Raw genomic sequence first — 12008 nt, forward strand, 5'->3', positions numbered from 1 at the left:
AGGGAGTAACTATTTCTCCACTGAGGTCTTGCATAGTCTAGGGAGATTTGCACCAGTACCACTACTTACAACAGTCCCAACCCCTAACGCACACACTGCACCAGCAAAAAAACAAAACATAAACCCACCGCTTGCACCACCGTACCTTATTTCAGCTGGTGAACTAGCACGGATGCAAGCCCCCTGTCACAGGGGTGCAGGCAGCACCTCCGGGGGGGGGGGAAAGACTACAATGGCGTAGGGGGGCAGACTGTGCCTCACTCCGAAGTCACACACAGGATTTGTTTCAGCAAGTAGGAACATAGCAGACCGGGCCATACCAAAACTTGGCACTGCCACAACACTTGAGAAAGGGGGGGGTTAAAACTCAATCGCGCCCTCCTCCAATTCCCCAGAGGCTCTCCTGTGCTCTGCACTGCCCCCCTGCACTGCTCCACTCACAGAGCACCCCCGTGCCCCCCCACCCGGGCAGCCCGCCCCCTGCGCGGGTCACAGGGGATGCCCTGGGCTTTCCCCCGCGCTGTCCTTCCGCCGGGCGTTGCCGCGGCTGCCCTGCAGAGTTGTTCCGCGCCCGCCCCGGGCTGCCAGTGCCCTGCCCCGGCTCCAGGCCCTGGCTAGCGTGGCCCGTGCGCGGCACTCGCAGTAGCTGCCAGGTGCCGGGCCGGGCACCACAGGGCCGCTCCCGCCCAGAGGCTCGGCGCCGAGCTGGACCAAGCGGCTCCAGCTGCCCGCCGCGGCTCCAGGGGAGGGCTCCGCAGCCGGCTGCCCAGTGCGCCGGGAGTGGGACAGGCGGCGGCTGGAGCTCCGGGACTGCCGGCGCCAGGCTCCCTTCGCCCGCGGGTCCTGCCCGCCTCCCGGCTGGGGAAACACCTGCGCAGAGCCGGTGAGTAGCGAGAAGTGGGGCTCGCCCCGGGCTCCAGCTGAACCGGCTCGTTTGTTTCCTCCCTGCCTCCCCGGGCTACAGGCAGCTGCTGGGACACGCACCTCCCCGTGCGGTCCGGGGGCGCTGGGTGCGGGGAGGAAGAGGAGGCGGGTTGTTGTAAGCAGGACTCGGGGTGCAGCAGCCCTGGAGCGGGGGGCGGCCTTGGGTGCAAATGATATCCCGAGGGGCAGGTGTGGGCCTTAGAAAAAACGGGTTTTGCAGCTGTTGTGTTAACTCCAACACACGTTTCCAACCCAACTTGGTTTAAGGGCTTCAAAGCTTGTTTGATTCACTTTTCCTCAGCGAAAGCTATCGCATAGGCCTACTACTTTTACCTTCTGGGAGTTCCCAATTCTCAGGCCCTGATCTTGCAATGAGCTCTATGCAGGTGGACCACTTGCCTGTGCAGAGCCCCACTGAAGTTAAGGGATAGGGGTCAGATCACCTTGCAGAAGCCTTCCTTACTTTCCCACTGACATAAGCAACCCTGACAAAAAAATCTTAATATAGATAAACAGAAACACACTAACCAGTGGGTACAGCTCTAACCGTTGTAACACCAATGTACTGTATACAAAGACTGGGTGGGGTCAGGGATTTTTGGCCCCTAATTTTCTAATGCTGGTGTAGCTCAATCCTATGAGATTGGTTTATTGTTAGTTCACAAGACCTGGAAGTGTATCCTGCACACAGGTTGGCTATTCTTACAGTTGGCAGGTGTATGTGCTTTTAAACTCCAGTGTGACTGCTGTAGATTTTAGAATCTAAGGAATTTCTGCTAAATCTGCATAGTGACCATTGTAGAATTTATGAGTTGTGGTTTAACTGCTGTGGTGTTCTAAATTCTGTAGCAGTAAATACAGACCTTTTACACTTTGGAAGAATTAATACGGAAGCATATGTAAATATTTTTTAATATAAATGACAAAATAGGTTAGACTGTTTAAAACCTAGGAAAATTCATAGACTAATGTGTTAATTACAATAGAGTTAACATTAACCATTAATTTAATGTGTCATTATCAGTGTTTTAAGTTTAAATTTATTTTCAAGTTTTTTCTTGCAGTTTTTTTTCTTCCTGTAGCAATTTAAACTCTGACTCATTACTCTCAACGTATTTAAGCCCTGATCCTGCAAATGCTTACATATGTAAGTAACTTTACCCAAAGGACTACCCATTTGAATAACTGGGAGTGTAGATTAAATTCTTCAAATCAGGGACTGAGTCTTCCTACATATTGTATGGTGCCAAATAGAATAGGGCCCTAATCCTGATATGCTATAGCTCAAACAGAAGTTATGGGCTTGATGCAGAAATTATTGGGTGAAGTTCTTTGGCCTATGTTATGCAGGAGGTCAGACTGGCTGATCATAATGGTCCCATCTTGCCTTAAAATATATTAATTTGATCTACTGCAGTATAAATATTAAACACTAATAAATGGATTTCTCATCTAACATATAATGTCTGTTGTGTCCATCCTATACATATAGGCCATAAATCTTCCAATTATTGTACACACCCTTGTGATTTCCCTGTACCTAGCATGAGAGGGGAGTGTTGGTGGAGACTAAATCGCCATGCGACTAAAGACCGGAGTGTTGTAAATAAAATACACAATAGGAAGAAGTAGGCAGTAAGAGGAATGCTGCAGGGTCCTTCATTGTGAATTTCCTTACTTTCAAACTTTTGTTTGCTTTTGTGCAATATTACTCTATTGTTAAAGTTATGTATAATTTATAACGTTACTATATCTTACTCAAGATTTCTGTTTGAATTTATGGAGGCAGCTAAAAGTTTTAGCTCATTTCAGAATCTGCCACCAAACTTCCCCTTTGACTAGAGATCTAAACATCTTTAAATCTCCAGTGAACACAAACATGCTGAGGAACTACTGTAGCTAGTAGTTAGAGCATTCTGATTCACTCAAAGTCCTATTGATAAGAAGCATGAATGTGTACGTGCCAGTTGTTAGCATACTTTCTAGTGGGTACCAGCATTGGTACCCTGGTTCATCTGAGATTTAGTAATTTTCTAATGGGTTTGACATAATGGGTATGGGTACATACAGTTTTGCGTTTTACAATATCTTGTTTGCATAGTTCAGCATTGGATTGTAACAAATGTGGAAAAGTCAATACCCCTGCAATGGAAGGATACAATCCCCTGATACAGAATGTATTGGATATTAAATTTCTGTGTCTGCATGAAAACAACCTAAGTTGTGTATTTAAACCAATATAGTTACACCAGTATAACCCTCCATGTAGACATCCTTATTCTGCTACGGAGTGCCTTTTTGTTTGTTTGTTTTTGTTTTTGTTTGGGAAACTAAACTGAAAAAAAGCCACTCCTATACCAAAATACAAGTTTTTCATATGGTGGGTTATGACAGTATGACTTTATCAGTATAACTGGGAAAACATTCCCACCTGGACAAGCTCTAATAGCACTTGATCTTATTCAAAAAGCGAAGTTCAATAGATATTGTGACTATTTCATAATATAAAATATAAAATTAAAGCCATAATAGTAATAACACGTTGTCTTTCTATATAATCTTTCATCAGATCTTCTCAAAACACTTTACAAATGCTAATTATGAATTAAACCTCACAACATCATTAAGAGCTAGATTAGTAGTATGCCTGTATTGGGTAAACTGCAGCACTAAGAGATTAAGTAATTTGCCCAAGGCATATCTATATTTCTATTGACTAGAACTAGATTTATCCCCGGTATAACTATTTTGGCCTGAGGAATCCATGTTTCCAGTCCCCGCCACTAAAATGACAAATAGTTGCTAGCTATTGTTGGTGCCCCAATATTGGACCATTTGTCTTTTTTCTTCTGCAAAGATTTCTATTTGTTTAATCAAAGTTTATAAATTAAATTTAAAAATGGTCCAACTTCAGAAGTTTCACTTCGGATAAGACTCTGAAGTTTGAATGGTTCAACTGTAAAATTACACTGGAAATCTTTTGAAAACTGCCCCCTCATGATATTTTCAATACTTCATAGTAGGGTCAAAAATATCAAAAGAAACATCATTTTCTTTGTGTTTGGGTATCTCCAGTGCCAAAGAAAACCAGGAAATGCAGAGACTTGCAAAAATTAAATACAACACAGAACAAGAATTCACCCACTTTTTTTGAAATGCCAAAAAAGTTTTGGCTTAGTTCTTATTTTACCTGAACCTGGCTGTTAATCCCTAGTTACCCATACGCTCTGTTTACATAATAGAAAATGTGATCTTAAAATAACTGGTTTTGTATTTTTGGCTTTCTGTAACTTTGTCATTACAATGTAGATATGGAAATGTGTATTTAAAAAAAAAAAAGGAAGAAAGAATAAAAATAGGCTTCCCGAGTGACTCGATTTGCAGGGAACTTCTTTAGTGGTGTTAGATGCCACTAACAAAGGTTCTGTGATTTTTGTCAGAAGCTAGGAACAGACAACAGGGGATGGATCACTTGAGGATTACCTGTTCTGTTCATTCCCTCTGAAGCACCAGGCACTAGGCTAGATGTACCTTTGGTCTGACCCAGTATGGCTGTTCTTATGTTCTTACTTACATGGGTCAATACACATGCCCCCACATCCAAACCGGATTACTATTAACTATTATACTATGGTATAACTCTAAGGACCCAATCATGATTGGGACTCCATTGAGCTTCACTGTACATAAAAGAGAGACAATCCCCATCCAAAGGGCTCACAATCTAAAGATAGAGTAGGGCATCTGAACTGGAGTGGACCTGAAGGTGGGGGTCAAGGCGCAAATGGAGATCGGAAAGAGGGACTATAAGGCCCAGACAATTGGCATTGATGTCCTAATACCATGCACTATGTCTGAAGCAATGGATGGCAGGACCATTAGCTTATCACACAATACTGCCACCCCTGTCCTTTGCAAATGGATGAATCCAAACGAGTTTTTTAATGGCTGGGCAATGTATAGATTTACTGTCTATTATGTAAGATGACACCCAGTCTGATCAGCTAGTTGATGTTTATCGGAATAGTTGACCAGGAAATGAAGTGTGTTTGTTTTGGAAGAATTGATCTTTAAACACATGCCTACCAACCGTAACAGTGTTAGGACTGGTTCTTGCTGGCTTTTGCCAGATCTAAGGAGGCACAGCCATTGAGATCCTAATGAATCCAAGTATATTTAATAATGTCAGGGCAATGGGATTCCATTAGATCCAAGAATGTTTAGGTAAAACATATATGGGTCCATTGACATAAAAACTCACTGCTAGTAGTTTGTGGTTAGGACACATTCTTTCATTTTACAAATTTTCATCTATGGGCAGGTCTACACTACAGGGCTCAGTCGACCTAAGTTAAGCAATTCCAACTACGTGAACAACGTAGCTGGCGTTGACGTAGCTTAGGTCGACCTTTTGCAGTGTCTACACCACGCTGGGTCGGCGGGAGAAACTCTCCTGTCAACTTACCTTACGCTTCTCGTTCTGGTGGAGTACCGGAGTTGACGGGAGAATGATCGACAGTCAATTTAGCAGGTCTTACCCCCGGTGGATCAATCACCGTCCGTCGATCCCCCGGTAAGTGGAGTCAAGCCCTATGATATGTAGAGACAGATTTTTTTCTAACTATATTACAAAGTGTATAGAAATATTAAAATTATGTAAAAGAATGTTAAGGCTGCAAGTGAAGCACTCAGAAGTTACGGAATGCTAGAATTAAGGTTGCCCAGGCATGTTTCTGTGATGTTCCCCAGGCTACAATCTGGACTGTTGGACAGCTGCATCCGCTCAGTTCTCCAACCTCAGGTACTTTTTACACTGCTTTGCTGTGAGAGCAACCACTCCAGGTCTGCTCACACCCAGCCTCCAGTATGTAAATTACCTCTTTAGTCAGCCAGTCAGCCACCCTTGAATGGTACTCCAGGGCGACATCAGCAAATTCCCAGTCCCAGACTTTCCCCCAGTAATGTGCATCTTGTATTACCCAGTACTCTCCTGAACGATACAAGCTCATATAAAGTCAGTCATTTCATTAATAGAGCTTGATATGCACAAATACTGTTCTCTCAAATGGAGTTCCCCGGACACTTCAATCCAAACACACACTGACCTCAATAAAACAAGTTTATTAACTGCAGAAAGAAAGATTTTAAGTGATTACAAGTAAAGAAGCATAAAAGTCAGAATTGGTTATAAAGAAATAAATGGTAAAACACAATACCTAATTTAACAAGCTAAGTGAATTTAAGCAAAAAGGTTTCTCTCACCACATGCTTACAGCAGTCTGGGTGGATTTCTTTCAGCCAGGACGCCTCTCCCAGTTCAATGATGCTTCTTTTGTCTTTCAAGTGTTATTGAGCCCATGAGTAGAGATGAGGGGAGAGAGGTGATTTGGGGCCTCTGTTCCTCATTTTTCATCGCTCTCTCCTCTTTGAGAATCATTTCCAGCTGGGGTTCAGGTGGCAGCCAGTCTGTTTGCTCAGGAACCTTGAGCTGTTCCATTGCCAAGATGTAAATTTCTCGCTCACACCCTTCTTCCTGCCAAAGAATGGCCACTTAACCAGGTGATAATCCATTTGATTTTGTTGACACCTGGCTGAGGCATCAGTTTGCCTTTTGTCTCTGAGGAACTGGTTTGTGCCTGCTTTTCTAAACTTGGCGTATGTCTCAGCAATGTCATACAGTAGAGTCTTATAACTTTACATACAATGTTGTCACACACATTTTACAAGGACAATAATGTTCAGCAAATTCTATGTTTTCAATTGATACCTCACAAGGCATACTTTGTACAAAATTGATCATAGTCTTGTAAAAAGGATGAACATAAGGATACAAACTTTCACAGTTTCCCCCTCACCCAGTGTATTTCTGTCCCTGTCATTGCCTGCTCCTCTTCCCTTTGCATATGAGTCAGGCTGCTTCCCTGCTTTCAGTTCTGGTGCCCAGCACCACAGTGACCCTCTCATCTAGAAGGAGCAATCTCAGGGAAAGTCTTGCTCCGCTCTGACAGAATCTTCAGAGAATTTAGCTACCAAACTCCAACAAACCTCATGTACAAATGGTGATTTGCGGAGGCTTGTTATTTGGCTAATTTGAGTGAATTTTTATGGGGCTAGAAAAAAAAGCACTTCCATGACCCCAGAGCAACCTCTTCCCCACTTGCAAAATTTCAGGTCCTTGCTTCAAAGTTTTGAGGTGCTGGAGCTTCTCAACCAAAAGGATTAGGAATTTTTTTAACATTTGCATTGGGATTCCCTCCGAGACCTTTTGTACTCGGCTTATCCAGAACACCTTTTACATTTCTGGGAGAACACTTCATCCTGGTCTCTGGGATCCCAAACATTCAGTTTGACTCTGGATTTCATCACTCAGTTCCTATAGCAAAGCTACATTGAGTTGATCAGACTCACGCGTACAGGTTGGATATAGGGCAAACCACACATCCAAGGTTACACAGACAACCTCTTCCTTTCTACACGTTTATAAATTACATTGCATTTGCTACATATTAAATCAGACATTTTTGGATTGGGTTTGTTACTTTGCAGGAACCAATCCCTATACAGAATGCTCTGTCTGTGTGCTCTTCACGTGGAACCTAATCTTTACGTTCCAGGTTTATCTTGTCTATAGTCCCTATCATCAAGGTGTTTCTGCTTACCTTAGCTAGCACAGACATCCTGACTCCAGCATCCTGTTTGTCAAGCTCCTTTTTACAACTTAACCTTCCCAATTATGCCCACTAAGAAATGAGGTAAGTTACTTATGTCAAGCCAGGACTACAATTAGCAAAACAGCATATTTCCCCCCAAACTCATTCTCTGAAGCAGCTGAACTTTAAAAATAAATTAGTTTGAGCCTGACACCCCGCATGGAAAATTTCAGCCCTAACTTTTAAAGTTTGGCAAAGTTAAAAGCAACTGAAAACAGCATCCTATAAAGGAAAGTGTTAGGCCATCTTAACCATTTGCATCCTTGTCAGCTCTGTCTACAATAGATAAAAATGGCTGAAAGCCATTTCTAGCTGAATGAGGTGATATCTTTTATTGGACCAACTTCTGATGGTGAGAGAGACAAGCTTTCAAGCTTACACAGAGCTCTTCTTCAGGTCTGGAAAACGTACTTAAAGTGTCACAGCTAAATACAAAATGGAATAGATTGTCTAGTATAAGTAGTTAAAACATATTTCAAGGGACGATTCGAGGTGAACTGGCTTGTTTTGTAGGTAGCTGTGAAACTCTGAGTAGGGCCATGTCTACACTTACAAGCTTACAGCAGCACAGCTGTACCAATACAGCTGTGCCTCTGTAAGAGCGCTCATGTAGCTGTGTTATGCTGATGGGAGAGAGCTCTCCCATCTACATAATAAAACCAGCTCAATGAGCGGCGGTAGCTATGTTGGCAAGAAAGTGTCTCCCGCTGACATAGTGCTGTGTACATGAGTGGGTGACGGGTTGGACTCTTTGAGAAGCCATCTGATGTGCTGAGATACCACTGATTCTACCTGTTCTGCCAGCATGGTCCCCCTTTAACCTATCTTGCTGAGCCAGGCTCTTAAAACATCCTCTAATACAGACACAGGCAGAGCCATACCCAGCTGCAGGTCAGCTCTGGGAAGACTCAGCTTAAGGGACTTGCTCCAGCACTCAGATGTCCACCTCCCTTGGAGTGCAGACCCAAAGATATATTAGGAGATTTGCCCCCTTCCTCAATGTGGAGAGAGGTGTGCACACTTCTTACCCCCACAGTTAGAAATTACAGAAACTGGGTTTAATAATAAACAAAACAAATTGTATTAATTATAAAAGGCAGATTTTAAGTGGTAAAAGGGGTAACAAACAGAAAAAAGCAGATTACTAAGGAAATGAAATCAAACACACAAACTAAGCTAATTTCACTAAAGAAATTGGTTACAAATAGTATTTCTAACCCTAGATATTGTTGTAGGCAGTTTGCAAAGCTTCTGTGGTTCAGAGTTCCAGTTATATTCCTTTTCAGACTAGACCCCTGTCTCAATCTGGATTCCTCCCTTGCCTTCAGTTTTCCTTCTTGGGCAGACAGGCCATGGAGAGGAGGACTCCTAATTGCCTTCCTCCCCACCCTTAAATAGGATTTACATAAGGCAGGAATCCTTTGTTTCCCAAACTTGACCCCCCCCCCCCCTTACAGTGGAAAGTTAGAAGAAGTCCCAGGTAATGTTTTAGTATCAGGTGACAAGACCACCTGACCCTCTAGTATCACAGCGTCCATGAGTCAGTGGCAGTATGGAGAGTCCACAGGAAGGCCAAACTTTTCACAGTCTGTAGTCCTCGCTGATGGGCCATTTCCCCTGTCTGGTTTTTCCATTGTTGTACCTGAAGTGTTAGTGGGCGTCACCCAAAACAGCATAGTTGAAATGCAGATATAGTCAATATTCCTAACTTCAGATACAGAAATGATACAGGCATACAAATTGGATAATCGCATTCAGTAAATCATAACCTTTCCAATGATATCTCACATGAGCGATCTTGCATAAAGTGTATCGCAGCTATGTCATATTCATATCATAAGCATATTTTCATAAAGAATATGGAATGACATGTCACAGAGTGCTTATGCTGGCAAAACTTATGTTGCTTGGGGAAGGGTGATTTTTTCATACCCCTGAGTGACAAAAGTTTTGCCAGACATGGCCTAAGTTTCCCAGACATAAAAAAGAACTCTGTGTAATTCAAAAGCTTCTCTCTCTCTCTCACCAACAGAATTTGGTAAGGTAAAAGATATTACCTCACTCACCTTGTCTCTCTAATATCCTGGGACCAACATGGCAACAACAACTCTGCATATTACTAGCTGAAGGCTTTTCAGTGGCCTGTAGCAAATGAGTTGACAGCTCATTGTGTTCCTTAACAGAGTTGCTATTTTGGGTCTTAAACCATGATGGCGATGCTATGAATAAGGTGAATTAGTTACTGTGAAGATTTTTTTCACCTCTGTGAAGTGTTAATTTCAGAGCCTAGGGGTATGTCTACACTTAAACTGCTACAGCATCACAGCTACAGCAACGCAGCTGCATCACTGTAGTGCTTCAGTGTAGACCCTATCTACACTGCCAGGAGGGTTTCTCCCATCGGCACTGGTAATCCTCCTCCCCAGGACACGATTCTTCCATCGACCTAGTGCTGTCATATCAGGCGTTTGGTCAGCTTAGTTATGTCTCTTAAGGTTGTGGATTTTCGTATCCCTAAGAGACGCAGCTATGCCAATGTAAGTTTGCAGTGTAGACCAGCCCAAAGACTGTTTCAGTGTTTTGCCTCCTGTGTAGATGGGGCTTGATCTTTCTGGAAACCAGGAAGCTTGTTTAGTGAAGATGGCATCTTAAGTGCTTTTGTGACTAAGGTCTAATCTACATTTAATACTGAGGCCTAGTCTACACTAGCATTTTACATCGGTATAGCCATGTCTCCCAGGGATGTGAAAAATTCACAACGACGTAGCTATATCAACATAACCCCTGGTGTAGGCTGTCCTAGGTCAGTGGAAGAATTCTTCCATCAAACTAGTTATCATCTCCATGGGAGATGGATTACCTATGCCAATGTGAGAATCCCTCATCAGCGTAAGTCAGTGGTGGGCAACCTGCAACCCACAGGGCACATGCGGCCTGTCAGTAATTCACTGGCAGGCCACGAGACAGTTTGTTTACATAGACCATCCGCAGGCACGGCCACCCACAGCTCCCAGGGGCTGTGGTTTGCCGTTCCAAGCCAATGGGAGCTGCGGAAAGCAGGAGCCCACACCTCCCTGTGGGCCCGCAGGTTGCCCACCACTGGTGTAGGTAGTGTCCACACTGAAGCGTGACAGCACTGCAGCTGTTCTGCTGTAGCAATTTAAAGGTAGACGAGCCCCAGATTGACATAGCTACAGCCCTCAAGGGTGTAAAAAATCCACATCCCTGAATACTGTAGTTATGCTGAACTAACTCCTGGTGTAGACACAACTAGGTCAATGGAAGAATGCTTCTGTTGACGTAGCTACCATCACTCGGGGAGGTGGTGTTCCTGCAGCAATAGAAAAAGCCCTTTCGTTGCTGTAAACTCTGTCGCTACTACAGGTTATGCCAGCATAGCTATAGCACCATAGTTATGCTGCTATAGTCCTCCTCCCCATATTATAGACCTAGCATAGGCATGGATGTCTAAGGGCTGGTCTACATTAGGAACTTACATCGGTATAGCTACATCTCTCAGGAGTGTGAAAAATCCACACCTCTGAGAGACATAGCTGTACCGACCTAACTCCTGGTGTAGACTGCACTAGGGTGATGGAAGAATTCTTCTGTCATCCTAGAAACAGCTGCTTTGGGAGGTGGATTACTTATTAATCGTGTGATTAATCACACTGTTAAACAATAATAGAATACCATTTATTTAAATATTTAAATAACTGTGATTAATCAACAGCCCTAATTCTTATGTAAAAATTAATTATAATAAAAATGTTTAGTACAGAAACTCCCCAAGATAACGATCCCTCGAGATAGCAGGAATATGAGATGATGACCTTGGCAAACAATGAAGAGTCCTGTGGTACCTTATAGACTAACAGACGTATTCACCCACGAAAGCTCATGCTCCAATACATCTTTTAGTCTATAAGGTGCCACAGGACTTTTTGCAGCTTTTACAGATCCAGACTAACACGGCTACCCCTCTGATACTTGGCAAACAATGCATTTTAAAAATCTTGGCCTACTAGGAAATGTATATTTATATAAATTTCTCAGTCACAAATCTAGCATTTTGGAGCAAAGTCACTAAAACGTAGTCCAACAAACAAATGTTCCTTTAACGTGTCCATCCCTTCTCTTTCTACCGCACCCCGCTCCTAGTTGTTGTCTTTGGCCAGTGAAGACCAAGAGTTCAGAGGTGCTTTCGCATGAGTTCACCTCCTACCCCGGGGGTAGGAAGGAGGTTCAGGGGAGAAGGCACCTTGTCCTCCAGCTTCTTGTCACTCACTCTGGCCGCTGTTGTTTGTTGTGCCACCATTCACTCCACCACTCCATCACCGATGGCCCTGTGACATCACCTTCTGCTGTCACCTG

The 12008-nt window shown here is 43.4% G+C and overlaps 1 protein-coding gene across 1 annotated transcript in view; it reads left to right on the plus strand.

Annotated features, from left to right (window-relative positions):
- Positions 1-517: 517 nt before the first annotated feature.
- The window catches only part of PIK3CG (phosphatidylinositol-4,5-bisphosphate 3-kinase catalytic subunit gamma), a 51420-nt gene continuing 39929 nt past the window's right edge, over positions 518-12008 (plus strand). Inside the window, exon 1 of the mRNA XM_034766590.1 lies at positions 518-883. The gene's annotated coding sequence lies outside the window, so the exon portion shown is untranslated. The remainder of the gene's footprint in view (positions 884-12008) is intronic.

This window comes from Trachemys scripta, chromosome 1 (assembly GCF_013100865.1).
Source record: "Trachemys scripta elegans isolate TJP31775 chromosome 1, CAS_Tse_1.0, whole genome shotgun sequence".
NCBI classification, from domain to species: domain Eukaryota; kingdom Metazoa; phylum Chordata; order Testudines; family Emydidae; genus Trachemys; species Trachemys scripta.